Below are 20087 nucleotides of genomic sequence, written 5' to 3'. Positions count from 1 at the left end.
AATAGAACTGCCTTATGATCCAGCAATCCCACTGCTGGGCATACACACTGAGGAAACCAGAAGGGAAAGAGACACGTGTACCCCAATGTTCATCGCAGCACTGTTTATAATAGCCAGGACATGGAAGCAACCTAGATGTCCATCAGCAGATGAATGGATAAGAAAGCAGTGGTACATATACACAATGGAGTATTACTCAGCCATTAAAAAGAATACATTTGAATCAGTTCTAATGAGGTGGATGAAACTGGAGCCTATTATACAGAGTGAAGTAAGCCAGAAAGAAAAACACCAATACAGTATACTAACGCATATATATGGAATTTAGAAAGATGCTAACAATAACCCAGTGTACGAGACAGCAAAAGAGACACTGATGTATAGAACAGTCTTATGGACTCTGTGGGAGAGGGAAAGGGTGGGAAGATTTGGGAGAATGGCATTGAAACATGTAAAATATCATGTAAGAAACGAGCTGCCAGTCCAGGTTCGATGCACGATACTGGATGCTTGGGGCTAGTGCACTGGGACGACCCAGAGGGATGGTATGGGGAGGGAGGAGAAAGGAGGGTTCAGGATGGGGAACACATGTATACCTGTGGCGGATTCATTTTAATATTTGGCAAAACTAATACAATTATGTAAAGTTTAAAAATAAAATAAAATTAGAAAAAAAAAAAAAGAAAGAATGATCGTAAAAATAGCAAAAATATATCGAGGACTTTCTCTGGTTTTGTTGTGAGTATTGTGGGTTCAGCTCATTTTTGGCTAGTTCCTTGGTCCGACTTGTATTTCTCAAGACCTATAGGTCCCTTCCTATGTAGCCGGTACTAACCACAGGGTTTTAATCTATTGCCTGTAGCTTCCAAGGCGGTTCCCTCTGTTATAGCTTCTTCTCTTTGCTGGTCTCTTCAGTGTCTGGTTTCCACCCTGACACAAAGGGGACGGTGGAGGAAACGTTTTTTTTTTTTTTTTTTAGGCTCACTTGTTCAGTCGCGCTGTGGGGAGGGAGGGAGGGATGCTGCAAACAAGTAACACTGGCGCGTGCTCGCAGTGCCTCAGCCACACTGGGTCTGCCCCCGCTCACGGCACGTGAAGCCTTCCTGCCCACACTGCTCAGACTCTAGGTTGTTCCACTGGGAACCATCCGTGGTCGGCCCTGGGCTGCCTGCACCTCCCAGGTCCAAGCTGCTCAGGTTCAGGCACTCGGGCAGTCCCCAGAGGCGCAGACACAGTTGGGCCTGCGTTTTGTGCCCTTCCCAGGTCCGAGCAGCTCAGGTGATGAGGTGTTTGGTGAGCGCGATTGCTGCGACTCACCGCCTCCCTGCCGCTCGGTTATCTAGGTGTACAACCGGCACACCTTCTCAGGGAGATGTTGACCATCCAGACCCCCAAGAAGTTTTAGTTAGCAAAGAAGCCTGCTTACAGTTGTATAGATAATGTCTCTCTGGGGCTGTGATTGCCCCCTTCCGGCTCTGGCTGTGTGTCACCGGAGGGGGAAGGTCTGCAGCAGGCTATCTCTGTTCAGTCCTTTGTTCGGTGCTCGGGCCTGGCGGTGTCTTAGGTTAGGGCTGGCTTTTCGCGTGATAGATATCCCACAGTCTGGTTTGCTAACCCAGATTATTTTGCTCAGATAGTGCTCAGGGTATTCAGACCAGGTCCTTACTCTAAGCGATGCAGCCGGCGATGCGTCTCCCTGCCCAGCCCCAGCTTGCTAATGGCGTGTGCAGGCGTCTGTGCTGCTTCTCCGCTGGGGGAGTTACCGTAGGGCTCGCAATCTGTGAGTTTTAATTGTTTATTTATTTTCCCTCCCTGTTATGTTGCCCTCTGTGCTTCCAAAGTTCAGCACAGATTCGGCAGTGAGAAGGTTTCCCGATGTTTGGAAACTTCTTTTTAAGACTCCCTTCCCGGGACGGAACTCCGTCCCTCCCTCTTTGTCTCTTTTTTTGTCTTTTATATTTTTTCCTACCTCCTTTGGAAGACTTGGGTTGCTTTTCTGGGTGCCTGATGTCCTCTGCCGGCATTTAGAAGTTGTTTTGTGGAATTTACTCGGCTTTTAAATGCTCTTTTGATGAATTTGTGGGGGAGAAAGTGTTCTCCCCGTCCTACTCCTCCACCATCTTGGCTCCTCCCTGAGTTTGTTTTTTTCTCTTTTGAGTCCAATGAATTCTCGTTACACTCAGTTCAGTTCAGTCACTCAGCTCGGTCTGACTCTTTGTGACCCCATGGACTGCAGTACACCAGGCCTCCTTGTCCATCACCAACTCCCGGAGTTTACTCAAACTCATGTCCGTTGAGTTGGTGATGCCATCCAACCATCTCAGCCTCTGTCGTCCCCTTCTCCTCCCACCTTCAATCTTTACCGGCATCAGGGTCTTTTCAAATGAGTCAGCTCTTCACATCAGGTGGCCAAAGTACTGGAGTTTCAGCTTCAACATCGGTCCTCCAGTGCATATTCAGGACTAATTTCCTTTAGGATGGACTGGTTGGATCTCCTTGCAGACCAAGGGACTCTCGAGAGTCTTCTCCAACACCACAGTTCAAAAGCATCAATCCTTTGGTGCTCAGCTTTCTTTATAGTCCGACTCTCACATCCCTACATGACTACTGGAAAAACCATAGCCTTGACTAGATGGACCCTTGTTGGCAAACATGTGTTTATACTATATGTGATTAAATGGAGATTTCCTGAGCTACTTCTCAGACTGACTGAATCAGAATCTCTGTAGGAGTGGTTGGGGGTGGTTAGGGTTAGGCCTAAGCCCAGGCCTCTTCCTCTTGAACAAGTATCTCTGGTGTGTCTTGCACACAGTAGATTTTGAGACCCAGAGCCCTTGTGATTAAGTGGAAGGCTTTGACTGTTGAGAAAGTGTTTTGGGAAGAGAGATATTCCTCTACCATGGCAACTGTGGAAGGAAGTGTGTTTTGGTGAAGGAGTCAAGCAGCCTGGTCAGTTTGGCCTATAAGCTGTGCTTCTCAACTCTGGTCTCACAGTGGAATGACCTGGGCAGTACTGACAACACACAGAACCCAGCCGGAGAGTTCGGGCAGTCTGTTCCCACCAGCAACTGGACACTTTCCACGTTCACTCATGCTGGGACTAGGGAGATGTCTTTGCACTTCCACCCTGGGAAGCCCAAGGGCCTTGCCCTTCTGGAGGACCGCTAAGGGTGTGTAGAACTTTGGGGTCTCAGAGCGTGTTCTCTTCCATTGCCCTATTTGATAGTAAGGCAGATGGAAGTGGATCGTAACCTGCTCTTGATTTCAGAGATGAAGGAATCAATCCCTCAGAAAGATTCATTGACCAGGGATTCCACCAGAGTTGCCAGCTTAGAAAAGGCAGAGCCAGAACTCGGGTTTGATCCTCTGGCTCCAAGCTCACAGCTCCATCCACAACCCTCTCAGAGACCGGAACACTCAGATTTTCCAAGCTTTCGTTCAGTTACAATTTCAAGAAAATCTGAAGGTGAGCTCTGAGCCCTTTCCAAGAGAGCTTCTGGCTGTCAGCCACTTTCTGGGAGGTCTTTTAAGTCATTTCTGTCCCTCATGCTTTGATTCAGCTACCAGTTCTGAGTACTGTGCCTCCTGGGGGTTAGAGGATCGAGGGCCGTGATTACAATTGCATCACCCCTGCCAGCCTCCTGGGGGTGGGCTCATCTTCTGAGGAACATTCCCAAATGAGCTGTCAACTCCACTGCAGCAGGAGCCTGCCTTAGATTTTTGTCCCCCTCCGAGCAGAGAACTAAACCCAGTAAATTCTTGATGATTAGACAGCAGCATGGAATGGATTTTCTCACCCTTCTAAATTCCTCAGCGCTTGCTGCCTCTACTATTTTATAAGCTGATGTTTTCAGTTTAAAACTAATGTATGGTCACCGAAAGGTGTAAAGAAATACAGAAGTGGGGAAGGAAAGCACCCCATCTAAGAGTGCTAAATGTCTGTTCTAAACACTAGGTATTTAATGACCTTTATTTTATTTAATCTTAATGAATAAGATTTAATCTCAATAAATAAGATTTTGTGTGCAGTCAGTCTACACATGAGGACTCTCAGAATCTGAACTCTAAGCCACTGTCCACTGGCATGTGCACAACTGCCAGGAAACACACAGCCTTCCTGAATGCGGTGGCATTTTCTTCTGACCTCTGTCCTGTGTTTCCACTCATCAGAACTCTTGCCACTCCCCAAAGGAGACAGGTGTTTAATTTCTCTGGGTCTTTGCTCTGCTGAGCTTGACATCAAGAGTAGGTCCCTGTTCTGTGCATCTGGCTATTTCCGGCTCTGCTTTCAAGGCACAGCCAAAGACAGCCTCTGAGTTATGGGATGAATTGTGTCTCCTCTGAATTCCTATGTTGAAGCTCTAAATTCTGGAGCCTTAGAATGGAACTGTATTTGAACATAAGATCTTTAAAGGGGTGATTAAATTAAACTGAGAACTTAGGGTGGGCCCTAACCCAGTCTGACTGGTGTCCTTATATTTGGATATACGTAGAGATATCGAGGATGTGTATACATAAGGAAAGGCCACTTGCGAGGTAGGGAAAGAAGCTTTGGGAGAAAACAACCCTGCCTACACCTTGATCTTTGACTTCTAGCCTCCAGAATGGCAAGGAAATACATTTCTGTTGTTTAAGCCCCCTGCTGCTGCTGCTGCTGCTAAGTCGCTTCAGTCGTGTCCGACTCTGTGCCACCCCATAGACAGCAGCCCACCAGGCTCTGCTGTCCCTGGGATTCTCCAGGCAAGAACACTGGAGTGGGTTGCCATTTCCTTCTCCAATGCATGAAAGTGAAAAGTGAAAGTGAAGTCTCTCAGTCGTGTCTGACTGTTAGCAACTCCGTGGACTGCAGCCTACCAGGCTCCTCCGTCCATGGGATTTTGCAGGCAAGAGTACTGGAGTGGGTTGCCATTGCCTTCTCTGTTAAGCCCCCTAGACTGTGCTATTTTGTTATGGAAGCCCTAGCAAAGCAATACACTCCTTAAAGCCTTTCCTGATGCTGAGCCCCACTTTCAGGAAGAACTAACCTTCTTCCCTTGATGCTCTCACCAGGTCACCTTATTGAGCTGTTCCCTGCTTGAAGTGTCCCCCGGTCCACTTGTTGCTGAGGGCCACACCTGGTTCATGTCTGCATTTCTGGCCTCTAGCACAGGGCACATCCTGAACTTGGAAAAAGGTAGGTGAACAAATGCATGAATGAACAAGAGATCTGATAACTACTTGTAGATTGACTCTTTGTAGAAGTTTTGAAAGGGTTGAGGGATCCAGAGATGGAGAGGGACAGAGAGAGGGGTAGGACCCAGGAGTGATGGTCGCCTGAACCCCACCCACTGCACCACCCCCTGCAGGCTAATGGGTCTTGGCACTGTCCTGAGCCTTGCAGACTCTCCTGGCCAGGCCTCCTTCTGTCAGCTCTCCCTTCAGCCTGTCGGATACTTAATCACACGCAGGAAATGTAAATTCCCTGAGGCCTCCATTGTGTGGTCCTCTTGTCAAAGTCTGTCTCCCCACCGCAGTTTCTGGAAGTCCCTTCAGAGGGTCTGACAGTCTCCCTTTCCCATCCCTCCAGATGGAGAGGCTCAGGGAACAGAAGGAGTTTTCTGGGAACAGACTGGGGAGGAGGAGCCAGGAAAAGTGACAAAGGCACAAGTTTGGGCTTCCTGTGCCTGCTGTCCAAGCAGGGCTCTGCAGGGCCTCCAGAATGGCCTGTTGGTGACAGAGGAAGCCAAAGAGAGTTGTTAGCGGTGGCACATTTACTTGTAAGCTGGCCCACTCTGGGATTCAGCCCCATGGTGGACATCCTTTCTGCATAAGGAAACTCTCTGGAGGGAATGGTTGTAAGTGAGAAAGAGACCAGGCAGACACGCCTGGCCTGGGATCAAAGCTCTGGGCCTCGCAGGGTGGGCTGAGTCGAGGATGAGTTGCATCTAACTTCTGGGTCAGTGCCATGAGCAGGGCAGTGGGGAGCAGGGTGGACCGGCATGACACAGTGGTGGGCCTGGGGGGATGGTGGCTGGCACTTGTTCACTCTCAGGACCTGGCCCTTTGGGCACCTGCCCAGAAGGTGTCAGAAACTGGCAGAGGCGTGTGTGGTGGCTGCAGGGTTGGCCCTGCTCCAGGGGGTGGGAGGTGGGGCCAGTTTCTCCCATAGACTCAGTGCCTGGGGCCTGGGACACTTGTAGGAGCCACAGTGATGTGTTGCTTTCTTTCAAAATCAGGAGAGAATTTCCTGGCAGTCCAGTGGTTAAGACTCCTCCTCACTTTCACTGCTGAGGAATAGGGTTAGATCTCTGGTTGGGGAACTAAGATCCCTCAAGCTGTGGCCAAAAGTAATAATAATAATCATGATAATAATAACAATAATTGATAACAGAAAAAAATGAAACTTTAAGACAGAAAATTTGCATGTTGCCTAATTCTATTTAATGAAATGTCCAGAGGAGGCAAATCCCAAGAGAAAGAAAGTAGATTAGTGGTTGCAAGGGACTAGGGAGAAGTGGGGAGTGAGGATTGACTACTAATGGGTTTGGGGGGTGTCTTGTTGGGGTGATTTAAAATGTCCTGAAATTAGACAGTGATGAAGGTTGCACAACTTTAGAAATATACTAAAAATCACTGATTTGTACACTTTAAAGTGGTTTATTTATGGTATGTGGATTATATCTCAATAAAGCTGTTTTTTTTTTTTTTTTTTTTTTAAGCCGACGAGTCAGGGGCAGAAGAAAAAAAATCAAGAATATTAGTGTACTATGTAATCTTTAGCAAATAAGTAAGAAATGTGTTAAAATAGAAAAAATCAGATGAAGTTAGACAAAACTTAAATTGGAAAACAAGTTTTATCTGGTGTATTGACTGACTCTCTTGGTGGCTTTTGGAATGCTGAGCTAAAGCGAATTCTGAGATTGCATTTAGGGTCAAAAAGATGGAGCAATGTGATCAATCAGTGATGTCTGATCTGGGCACAGGAGGTGAAAGAGGAGGCGCAGGGGCAAGTATTTGCCACCCCCAACTGCAACTGATCTCTGTGGTCCCTTCTGGATTTCCCAGGCCCTGGCCTGAGTCACTCAGCATGGAATGGGGGGGCGGAATGTGGGCCACAGGGATCTGGGCTAGAAGAAGACAGGGGTGGGGTCAAGGCAGTTGAGCATCCAGTATAGACCCTGCTGCATTCATGTCTGCCAGGCTTGCCTGCATCTTCTCCACACCAGCTTCGTTCTTGTACTAGCTGCCTCCCCTGAGAACAGGCTACCCCCCCCACCCCAAAAGTAACAGTTCTCAAGGACGACTCTTAACCTGCTCTGGGCAGCTCAGCAGTCACACCATCTTTGCTTATCACACCCCTGCTCCCCATATTCTCCATGAGACAGAAAACTCTCCTTGGAGAACAGGCAGTTGAGCAAAGTGTTTAGACCAACCCTTCTTGGTGGCACAGACCCTCTCATTAGAATGTGTGCCTTGTTAGCGCTCTTCTCCTTTTCCAGTGGGGCTTAGCAATTAACATTGCCTCATCGTGAGTGTGTCAAGATATGTGCACTCTGGGAAGCAAAGAAAAATACATTTGTCATCCAAATGACAGCCACAGCTGTCAAAGCCATTTTTATCCAGTGGCGGTGGAGCTGGCCTTAATCCCTTCTGGGAAAAATAATGAATTTTAGAGATTCTGTTTACAAATATGCACCTTTTGCTGATTTCTCTCACCACCCAGCAATTTTTCAACAGGACAGCTTTCTTGGAAACTGTCCACAGCCAAAAGATGATAAAATATGGTATCCAGAGAGGTGCCTGGGGCTCTTTTTGTTTAACCGGGTAATTGGGCATAGATTCCGAAAGGTCATCTTCCTGTATCTGGGTCTAAAAGCACCCCCTCCTTCACCTGTTTCGCAAAGGGCAGCCCTCTAGGTTGGGTTTACAAGCCTGCTACTGACCTTTATGCAAGCAAATCTTGAACTTGCTGATTCGCACAGAACTTTCTAGAGAGTCAAGTGTGTGAGACTTGTTTTCCCCACCCCTTTGCTAGTTGGAGTGAAACCTACTTTCCCTCCCAGACTCACTAATACACTTAAGCCCTGGACCAGCTAATGAGATCAGAAAATGATTAGCTGTCAGTCCACAAGTGAAATTGATCAGTGATGGTTTCAGGCTAAGGAAAGCAAATGCCCCCAGTGACAGTCCACAGACTTTTCTGATCCTATTTGTGCTCCTCTTTATCATCTCTGACGTTTTTTATGGTCTGTTGTCTCTACAAGGTCGTCTGCAGAGCCTCCTGGTAGTCCTGCCCACATTTAAGTGCATGCACATTTAGGAAAGCCCACGGTGACTGTTTTCAGATACTGAGCTCAGGCTAAGGCACAACTTTCAGGGTTTGCTATAGCTGAGATGCTTTTGTGTAAGAACCAAATACCCCTTTGTAGGAGGCCGCATGGTATAGTAGAAAAAGTCAGACACACAAACTTGGATGTGATTCCTTGGTTCTTGCTGTCCCATGCTCTCTGACTTCGGTAAACCAAGTACCTTCTCTCAGCAGCCTCACTTCGCATATCTGTAAAATGGGGAGGCCTCCTTTGTAGGCAGAATGTCTAGCAGTATCCAGATGAATGAAGAAAAGAGGCTGACTGAAAAATTAGGAATCATTACTGATTTCATTTGTTTTAGTTTCTAAAGGTCATCCCAGCCTGGTGTTAAAATAAGGATACTTTGTTTCAGTCAGTCATATTTCTATGTGATGGGTCCCTTTCTAGTGGGACAGTCAGCCTCCACTCCAAGCAGGGCTGCAGAAAGTTTTTTGGGGCCCTCCTTTCCACTAAAAATGTATTAAAAATGATATTTTATGACTCTGTAAAAGATTAATCTAGGCTGGGTTAAAAAAACACTTCTTCAACTCAAAGGTTTTTTTTTTTTTAATTGAGGTAAATTCACATGACATAAAATTAAGCATTTTAAAGAGTATATTTTACTGTGTTTAGTGTTTCCACAGTGTTGTGTAATCATCTCTAATTCTGAAACGTTTTCATCACACCCAAAAATCTTGTACTCGTGAAACAGTCCCCATTTCTTCTTTCATTTTGCATAGTCTTCAAGTTTTATCCATATTGTAGCATGTATCAGTACCTTGTCCCTTTTCTGAATAATATTTCATCATACGGATATACCACATTTCATTTATTCATTCATTGGTTAATTCATTGGTTGTTTCTATGTTTTTTGGCTATTATGAATAATGCTGCTATGAACATTTGTGTACAAATTTTTGTCTGGAAACATGTTTTTATTTTTCTTGGGTTAGTACCTGGGAATGAAATTGCTGAAGACTCTCATTTCAACTTTTGAGGAACTGTCACTATATTCCAAAGCAGCTGCACCATCTGACATTCCCACCAGCACTATATGGAGGTTCTAATTTCTCCATATCCTCCCTGACACATTATTGTCTTTTTATTATAGCCATGATAGTGGGTGAAAAGTGGCATCCAGCTCATTTTAAGGATGAGTAAGTTGAGGACCAGATATGATTTGTACAGTCTCATGTGTTGCAGAGTTAGACTCTGCACAGCAAATCTGTTTAATGTCCCATTTGATGCTTATTCTCATCAGACCAGATGTCCTTTATCTCCAGCATTAAGAGAAAAGTAAAGTCAGACTGGCAGAGTGATGCTACAATAGAGTCAGGCACCCCTCACTAGCTATTAAAACTCCAGCAGCTTACCAAGACTAGAGAGTAGCAGCTGTGGGCTTCAGGGGGGCAGGAAAGTCTTCCCACCCAGCCAGCCTCTAGCTGGGATTGGTCAGGCCCTTGCAGGACTAGCTTTACTTTCTGAACTTTCCTTTGATGGGAGGGAGCTTCAGCAGTGACATACATCTGCTTTACCTACATATTTATTGAGAACCTATTCGATGCTAGTCATAGTTTGCCCATTGGAGGTACAAAGATAAATAAGATGCAGCTTCAACCTAATATATATTCACCTATTATCCTCATATTACTCTGTTGAATATTAATAATAGAGGTGGATACAGGACACAAGGGGAGTACAGATAAGGGCACCAACTGGTCTGGAAAAAGGGATCAAGAACTGAGTATTAAAGGCTCAGAGTGACTGTGGGAAGCTCGCCAAGCCTGCTCTGCACACAGAGGTAGATGAAGTGTGCAAGCAACTTCTCTGGATGGGTGAGAACAGCTTGAAAGTCACATAGAACACTCAGCCCAGGGCTGAAGCCTTTTGGAGCGTTTTCACAGAGCTATGCACAGGTGAGAAACCATTCTGGGGCAGGCCAATCCACTTCGTGGGCAATGCGGCCCATATGATCCAAGCCGAGGATTTTTGCACACGTGGTCAGAGGCAGAGTGAGAAAGGCAACCATCAACTAGCTGAGCTAGGTTCACAGCCACAAATCAAGTTCTGACCTGGAGAGTGTACAGTCTACAAAGTGCTGGGGCAGCAGGCTGCTCACTGTGTGGGTCACACCTCCCCCACACACAGCCTGAATGTTGTTCTCATTAGGTTCTCAAACAGTCATACAAATAGAGGAAAAAACATACACCTATTCATCTTTTCCATCTTGGTTTGTATAAAGTACTTCTTTTTTATGTTAGGCTTTGGCTATGTGGTTTCTGCCCAGGCAGTCCTCTGCAAAATTCTGAAACAGGTGAGGTTTCTTCCTTAGGACCATCTGAAGCCATTGCAAATCCCCCTGTTAATGGTCTAGACTGGACAGTGATGCATGACAGGCAAAATGTCACAGGTGCTGTTGACTGTAGAATTGAATATGTTCTTGGTTTAAAATCTTGGTTTGGAAATTCTTTACTCTTCAAAGTTGTGTTTCCACTTCTTTGGGCTGATCGAAATATCTGCCATGTTAGCTTTATATTTTCTTTTGTTTGTTTCTTTATGAAAAGCTCAGAGTTCAGGGAACCAGTGGAAATGGCACACAGATATGAACGTATTTTGAAGCAAATGTCAGCCAATATTTATAATTAGTCATCACTGTGGTAAGAACCCTGGCAGGCTCTAGACTTTATACCTGGTAGCATGTAGGAGTAGTAATCTTATTGAGCAGTAAGAGAGTGGAAGAATAGGGACCTGTTTAAAGTTTAAATAAACAATTGTTGGATTATAAAATACTGATCAGTGAAGAAATGGTATTTTTCCTAAGATATTTAATCACACTTTAAATGAAAATGAGATGACAGCTGTCCATGTCACAGAATGTTATTGTTCTAAAAAACTGGGGTTTCTAGGTGAGAGCCAGAGGCCTGTAAAAAAGCATCACCATCGTGGTGCTTTGTTTCTTTCTCTAAAGAGAATGGTGACTTTCTCCTGGTTTGGAAGGAGGATTAGTCTCTGGTGCATTGGAATAGACACTTGTGTGACCTGGTCTCCCTCCCTGTTCTCCAGAGGAGAAGGAGGTTTGTGGAAAGTCTCTAGGGAGGCTCTAGCATCTTAGTTTCTCTCTCACCAGTGCTGGGCCATGGACAGCGGTACAGGAAAACCAGAGGGAGGGTTGGGTGCAGACTGCAGGAGTCTGGTCCATCGGGGAGAAGATGGGCAGGACTGTGTCCTGGGGACCTCTGAAGTGGGAGTCGGGCTGACAGTGGCTCATGGGATGAGCGTCAGAGTGAGGATGAGTAGTGGTCCCTGAAGTAAGCTCAGCACTGAGGGTGAGGTGTGAGGAAGATCTGAAAATGGGTGTTTCCCCTCCTTCCCTCCTTCTGTTCCTTCCCTCAACAATTTTAACTGAGTACCTACTACCTGTCAGAGGTTTGTAACATACTGTTGTGTGACAGATGGGTGAGCCAGGACTCCTGCATTTTGCAGCAGGTCAAGCCAGGGATGTCCTGGAGCAGCATCTGTTCTGGGGGAAGGCATAGACAGAGGAGCCTGGGAGGCTGCAGTCCATGGAGTCCCAGAGAGTCCAACACGCCTGAGCACACACATGCATGCAGGGCACGAGACTTACCTGTTGTTTTCAGACCATGTGGGGTGGTTTATGGGGGATTGTGTTCACAAGAGCCCTGCACTGCCTCATACGTCTCTTTTCCTTGAATTTGGTTTGCTCCACAGACGTCTGCTAGTTTTTCCAAATTCAGCTGGAACATCATTTCACTTGGATGATTTGCTGACAGGAGACATAGTTCACAGCACTCCTTGTTTCTGTTGCTGCCTCCTGCGTCTAGATGGGGAGGGCCTACAGTCCTCGGCCATGCCTTGCTCACCTGGTGTGCCCGCTGTCCAGCGCAAAGATGGTGCTCAGCTACTGTTCTCAAGTGAATGAATGAGTAACCCTCAGGTCTTAGAATTTCCTTCTCAAGCACCAGTTCTTAAGGTCGTTTTCCCCTGTGTCACCGCTCAGTCATCCAGTTTAGCCTGGGACAACCGAAGAGGAGGACTTGAAAACCTCTGGTTTTACAAGCATTTGTCCTGCTAGTTTTCCGCTGCTGCGGTTACCACAGGCTTAAGGTGGGCACCCCAAGTGTGACCGACTGTTAGAGACTATGAAATCTCAGGGGAATTTTGGTGATGTATACTGAGCCAAGGTGATAGACTATACATTTATGTAGAGACATAAGAGGAAAAAAAGCGAAATGGAATCAGAGGCTGGAAAAAAACAGTTATCATAAACAGTACTTAAATCAACACAGGTTTATGATCTGGCAATTTTGGAGGTGAGTGGCCTGATACAGGTCTCGAGGGGGTCAAATCAAGGTGTCAGTGGGGCTGCCTCCCTTTGGGAGCTCCAGGGAAAGTCTGTTTCCTCACTTGGTAGCTTCTCGAGGTCACCCACATTGTTCACTCACAGCTGCTGTGTTCTTCCTGTAGCTTCTTCCGGCAGCAGTGGGTCCAGTCCTTCTCGTGGTGCCATCTCCCTAGTTTTCTCTCCTCTGCCTCCCTCTTCCACTTACAAAGACCCTGTGATGACGTTGGGCTCATTCCCAATACAAGGTCATTTCCTCATGTTAAGGTCAGGTGGTGCACAGCCTGAAAGGCCTTTGCCGCCTTAATTCCTCTTTGCCAGGTAACCTACTGTATTCACTTTGTCCTCACTAGTGGACTACTTTGGGGAGTAGATATGGATGTCTTCATGGGCTCATTATTCTGCCTATGCCAGCCTGTGATGCATTTTCAAATCCCCAGTAGGCAATCTTTTGGTTACTTACCTGTTTTAGTCCATTTAGACTGCTGTAACAAAACACCATGGGCTGGGTGGCTTATCAACAACAGACATTCATTTCTCACAGTTCAGTAGGCTGTAAGTCAAGGTCAAGGCACCAGCTCATACGATGTCTGGTGAGGACCCCCTTCCTGGTTCATAGATGGCATCTTCTTTCTGTGTCCTCATGTGGAAGAAGGGGTGAGGGAGCTCTCTGGGGTCTCTTTTATAAGGGCACTAATCCTAGTCATGAGGGCTCTGCACTTATGCGAAGTCAAGTGGGCCCTAGGAAGCATTACTATGAACAAAGCTAGTGGAGGTGATGGAATTCCAGTTGAGCTATTTAAAATCTTAAAAGATGATGCTGTTACAGTGCTGCACTCAATATGCCAGCAAATTTGGAAATCTCAGCAGTGGCCACAGGACTGGAAAAGGTCAGTTTTCATTCCAGTCCCAAAGAAGGGCAGTGCCAAAGAATGTTCAAACTACTGCACAATTACACTCATCTCACACACTGGCAAAGTAATGCTCAAAATTCTCCAACATAGGCTTCAACAGTATATGAACTGTGAGCTTTCAGATGTTCGAGCTGGATTTAGAAAAAGCAGAGGAACCAGAGATCAAATTATCAACATCCTTTGGATCATAGAAAAATAAGATAATTCCAGAAAAACATCTACTTCCTTCTTATTGATTACACCAAAGCCTTTGACTGTGTAGATCACAACAAACTGGAAAATTCTTCAAGAGATGGAAATACCAGACCACCTGACCTGTCTCCTGAGAAATCTGTATGCAGGTCAAGAAGGAAGAGTTCTAACCATACATGGAATAACAGACTGTTTCCAAATTGGGAAAGGAGTACGTCAAGGCTGGATATTGTCACCCTTCTTATTTAACTTAAATACAGAGTACATCACGTGAAGTGCTGGGCTGGAAGAAGCACAAGCTGGAATCAAGATTGCCGGGAGAAATATCAATAACCTCAGATACACAGATGACACCACCCTTATGGCAGAAAGTGCAGAGGAACTAAAGAGCCTCTTGATGAAAGTGAAAGAGCAGAGTGAAAAGCTGGCTTAAAACTCAACATTCAAAAAACTAAGATCATGGCATCTGGTCCCATTACTTCATGGCAAATAGACAGGGAAACAGTGGAAACAGTGACAGACTTTATTTTCTTGGGCTTCAAATTCACTGCAGATGGTGACTGCAGCCATGAAATTAAAAGACACTTGCTCCTTGGAAGAAGAGCTATGACCAACTGAGATAGCATATTAAAAAGCAGAGACATTACTTTGCTGACAAAAGTCCGTCTAGTCAAAGCTATGGTTTTTCCAATAGTATGGATGTGAGAGTTGGACTATAAAGAAAACTGAGCATTGTAGAATTGATGCTTTTTAGCTGTGGTGTTGGAGAAGATTCTTGAGAGTCCCTTAGACTGCAAGGAGATCCAACCAGTCCATCCTAAAGGAAATCAGTCCTGAATATTCATTGGAAGGACTGATGCTAATGCTGAAACTCCAATACTTTGGCCACCTGATGCGAAGAACTGACTCATTGGAAAATACCCTGATGCTGGAAAAAATTGAAGGCAGGAGGAGAAAGGGACGATAGAGGATGAGATGGTTGGATGGTATCACTGACTCGATGGACATGAGTTTGAGCAAGCTCTGGGAGATGGTAAGGACAGGGAATCCTGGCGTGTTGCAGTCTATGGGGTTGCAAAGAGTCAAACACAACTGAGTGACTAAACTGAACTGAACTGCCCTTATGAGCTAATTACCTCCCAAAGATCCCCCACCTCCTAATACTATCATACTGAGAGTTTTCAACATGTGAATTTTTGGAGACATAAGCCTTCAGTCTGTAGTACTAGCACTAGCTGTTTTCCATTCCTTTGAATAACCGAGAATTAACTGTTTAAGGATTTGCTATCCAAGCCAAAGCCCGATGTTTGATCCAGAAAGAACAAGATAGGTGTGGTGGGACATCAGCTTCTTCCACAAATGTGGGTGTGGCTGAGACATGCCAGACTCTGGCTTCTGTCTGGTTCTGAGTCACCACCACAAGGATGCACTTGACCACAGATGAGCCATTCCTAGGGTCCAGATGACTGTTGATAATAGCCACGTGGTAGGCACTCTTGAGTGTATCATCTCAATTACCACCATCACCGAGGGATAGGTATTATTGTCTCCATGTTTGAGTAAAAAAATAGGGGTTGAGTCAAATTGCATAACTGGCCCCAGGTCATATAAGCCTGGACTTACTGATTTCATTCTTTTTATGGTCAGGCCTGAAGAAACCATTTCTCTTAAATTATTGCTGTTAGTTGTTAGGGGAGAGGCTGCACATTAGAATTACCTCGTGTGCTTTTAAATAATAACAGTGACCTGCTTCAAGCCAATTGCATCAGATTGCTGGGGCTGGGGCTTGGTCATCTGTATTTTATTTTTTTAATTTAAATTGACTTAAATTTAAATTTAATTTTTGTGTTCCTTAGTTATGATAATGTGTGGTTTGACTTAAGAATCACTGCCTTGGGCATGTTGTGTGTGCTCCCAGAACCCAGCTCTGCATCTTTCTGTACCCTTAACCTGGTACCAGAGCTACTCCCTCATGTTCTGATACTGAAGAAGAAGAGCTAGGCAGGCGGGCTTTCTCTAGTTCCCTTGCAGCTGCTGGCTCCCTTCTTGCTATTGGCAAGCTCTTTGCTGAAGGCCCAGTTTAGCGGGAGGTGCTCTAAATGTGCTTTTTCCCAGTCCTGACTTGGCAGCTTCAGGTGGATGCCCTTGTCTGGGCATCTGTGTTCCCACAGGTGAGCAGAGAAGCAGAAGAACAACCCCACGGAGTGCAGGAGTAATACTCTGAACTTCAGAGGAATAAAAGTACTTCATTTTCACTCCCTTACTCCCTCTGCCCTCATTGATTTTATGGTGGAATAAGTCCTCAGGACTAGCACCAAATAGTGATTTGCAAAGGCAGTGATTTAAGTTTCTCCCCTGACTTCTTTGGTTTAGTAAATCCACATAACACTTTAAAGTGGAAAGAACTTGAATGCTTGCCCAGCATGGCAGACATGTGCTGTTTCCAGAAAGAGCAGGTAATTGAAGTGTAGTGTAGCTGGGCTTGAGCCCACTTCTATCAGAAGTTTGCTCTATAACTTTGTGAAGATCATTAACATTCTATGCTTTCACCACAAAAATGCTGACCCTGGAAAGGCAGGAGGAAGCATCTGGGGATTTCAACTTTCTAGGCAAGGTAGTATGTTAATATGTGAAAAAAAAATCTTATTTCCCCAAACACTTCAAAAATACTGAATTTTAGAGGAAACAGACCCTTATATATTCATCACAAAGTTTTAACAATGGTTATTATTTTGCTACCTTTGTTCATAGAGTTCTTTAAAAAAGAGAAAGATAAATTAGTACCCACACAGTTATTGCTCACTGTGTCTTTTTCTAATTTCTCCCTCCTTCTTCAAAGGTAACTACTCACTTGAACCTGATGTAAGTTATTCTTATGAATGTCTTCCTATTTTAACTACAGTGTAGTTATTCATAAGTGATCATACTATGATTATTTTATGTTTTAAAATTGATTGTATATTTCTTTTTCCTTTTTTTGTGGCTTGTGAGGTCCTTTCCTATCCCAAATTCATGAAAGATATTTTACTGTATTTTATTTTATAGGTTTTACCATTTCGATTTTTCACATCCATACCTTTAATCCATTTGGAATTAGTGTTGGTGAAAGTATGAAGGAAGAACCTAGTTTTTTTTAATTGTTGCTTCAGTAGTTCCTCCTTTCCCTGTATATGTCACCTGTGCCGTAAGTCTGCTTGTGTGTATGTAGGACCCTTTTATGCTATGTATTCAGTTCTGTGGGTCAAAGATGTCTGCTTCCATACCAACACCACATTGTTTTAATTGCTATAACCCCATAAGTTATTTTTATTGAGATATATGTACCATAAAATTTGCCTTGTTAAATATAAAATTTGGTGTATTCCCAAAGTTGAGCAGCTACAATCACAGTCTAATTCTAGAACACTTTCATCACCTCCAAAAGAAACCATCTTCACAATAGTAGTCACTCCCTGCTTCCCTTTAAACCCTAGCTCCTGGCAACCATTAATTTTCTATCTCTACAGATTTTCCCATTCTGGGCATTTTATATTAAAGGAATCATACAATAGGTGATCTTTTGTGTTTGAGTTATTTCTCTTAGCACTTTTCAAGTTTTATCCATGTTGCATGTATCAGTACTTCATTCTTTTTATGGCTAAATAATATTCTATTGAATGGATATATAACATTTTGTTTATCCATTCTTTAGTTAATGAACATTTGGGTGGTTCCCATTTTTTTTAAGCTTCCCTGGTGGCTCAGATGGTAAAGTGTCTGTCTACAATGTGGGAGACCCCGGTTCGATCCCTGGGTTGGGAAGATCTCCTGGAGAAGAAAATGGCAACCCACTCCAAGACTATTGCCTGGAAAATCCCATGGACAGAGGAGCCTGGTAGGCTACAGTCCACGGGGTCACAAAGAGTCGGCCACGCCTGAGCGAGTTCACTTCACTCCATTTTTTTGGCTATGATGAGTAATGCCTCTTTGAACATTCATGTGCAAGTTTTTGTGGGACATGCTTTCATTTCTTTTGGGTAGATGCCTAGGAGGAGTATTGCCGGCTGAAATGACAGCTCTGTGTTTAGCATTTTGAGGAACCACCAAAGTAACTGTATCATTTTACATTCTCATTAGTAATTTATGAAGGTTCCAATTTCTCTGCATCCTCACCAACACTTGCTATTGTCTCAGTTTTTGTAGTCATCTTCATAGGTATAAAGCCATGTCTAATTGTGGTTTTGATTTGCATTTCCTTAATGTCAAGTGATGCTGAGCTTATTTTCGTGTGCTTCTTGGCTATTTGCATATGTTCTTTGGAGAAATGTTTGTTCAAATTCTTTGTTTCATCATGTGTTTCGATATTCAGTAAATGATACCTTCCTTTTCCTTCCTCAAAATTGTGTTGCTATTTCTGGATCTTTACTCTTATATGGATTTTATGATGAGCTTATCCTAGACAAAGATTCATTGAGATTTATAATGGAACTTGAATTTAATATTGGAAAATTGATTTCTGCAAATACATGTGAATATGGCATAGTTGCCCCAGTTTCCATACCAGCTCTGGAATACCTACCTCCAAATTACAACTGAGAGATAGAGAAAGAGACTAATAATTTATACCGCTGTTATTTCAAAATCTCTATTATATCAAATTGAATCCATATCCCAAATAACAAAATGATCTGTCTCTCCATTTGTTTAGTTTCTCTAAGCATATCCTTAAAATTTAAAAAATTCTTTGTTCATAAATATTTTCACCTCATTTGTTAGATGTATTTCTATGTTCTTCATAACTTTTGCTGTTATTGTTACATGGATCTTTTTCAAAATCACATATTCTTGAAAAGATGCTCAACATCACCCATTATTAGAGAAATGTAAATCAACACTACAGTGAGGCATCCCCTCACACCGGTCAGAATGGCCATCATAAAAAAACTACAAACAATGAATACTGGAGAAGCTGTGGAGAAAAGGGAACCCCCTTGCATTATTGGTGGGAATGTAAATTGATACAGCCACTATAGAGAAAAGTATGGAGATTCTTTAAAAAACTAGGAATAAAATCACCATGCTGCTGCTGCTGCTAAGTCACTTCAGTCATGTCCGACTCTGTGCGACCCCATAGATGGCAGCCCACCAGGCTCCCCGTCCCTGGGATTCTCCAGGCAAGAACATTGGAATGGGCTTCCATTTCCCTCTCCAGTGCATGAAAGTGAAAAGTGAAAGTGAAGTCACTCAGTCATGTCCGACCCTCAGCGACCCCATGGACTGCAGCCTACCAGGCTCCTCCATCCATGTGATTTTCTAGGCAAGAGTACTGGAGTGGTCTAGGCATATACTCTCAGGAAACCAAAACTGAAAAAGCTACCTGTACCCCAATTTTCATTGCAGCACTGTTTACAATAGCTAAGACACGGAAGCAACCTAGATGTCCATCAGGAGATGAATGGATAAAAAAGCTGTGGTATATATATACGATGATATTCAGCTATAAAAAGGAATGCATTTGAGTCTATTCTAATGAGGTGGATGAACCTAGAACTAACGCAGAGTGAAGTAAGTCAGAAAGAGAAAAACAAATATCATCTATTGATGCATATATATGGAATGTAGAAGGATGGTACTGGTGAACGTATTTGTGGGGCAGCAGTGGAGACACAGACGTGGAGAACAGATGTGTGGACACAGTGGGAGGAGGAGACGGTGGGACGAATTGAGAGAGCAGGATGGAAGCATATGCATTACCATGTGTAAGATAGATGGCCAGTGGGAGTTTCCTATATGACTCAGGAAACTCAAACTGGGGCTCTGTGACCACCTAGAGGGGTGGGTTGGGGTGGGAGGTGGGAGGGAGTTTCAAGGGGGAAGGGACATATGCATATTTGCAACTGATTCATGCTGAAGTTTGGCAGAAACCAACACAATATTGTAAAGCAATTATCCTCCAATTAAAAATAAATAAAATTTAAAAATCACATGTTCTACTTGTTGTGAGTGTGTGAAAATATTATTGACTGTCTATATTGTTTTGTGCCAGCAACTTTACTGAGTTTGTCTCTGAGGTTTTTGACTTTTCTGTGTTCATCAAGCTTATCTGAGAATTATGACTTTTTTTTTTCTAATTCTTACATTAAGATTTTTCATTTTCTTATTTTACTGCACTGATTAACAGTACAAGTTTGCACAGAAGTAGTAATAGCTGACATCTTTATATTTTTTCTCATTTTAAAGGGGACACTAATTTTTCACTATTGTTATATTGGCAATTTGTTTTTGTTAGATTTTCTTTATCTAAAATAAATTCCT

At 44.0% G+C, this 20087-nt stretch overlaps 1 long non-coding RNA gene across 2 annotated transcripts in view; it reads left to right on the top strand.

Annotated features, from left to right (window-relative positions):
- Positions 1-20087, top strand: part of LOC133260573 (uncharacterized) — a 306515-nt gene that overhangs the window by 133267 nt on the left and 153161 nt on the right. For both annotated transcript variants that reach the window (XR_009740868.1, XR_009740872.1), the window contains exon 5: positions 5050-5173. This is a non-coding gene — a long non-coding RNA (uncharacterized LOC133260573). The remainder of the gene's footprint in view (positions 1-5049; positions 5174-20087) is intronic.

This window comes from Bos javanicus, chromosome 2 (genome assembly GCF_032452875.1).
Source record: "Bos javanicus breed banteng chromosome 2, ARS-OSU_banteng_1.0, whole genome shotgun sequence".
NCBI classification, from domain to species: domain Eukaryota; kingdom Metazoa; phylum Chordata; class Mammalia; order Artiodactyla; family Bovidae; genus Bos; species Bos javanicus.
This window is presented reverse-complemented; position numbering and strand designations above follow the sequence as displayed.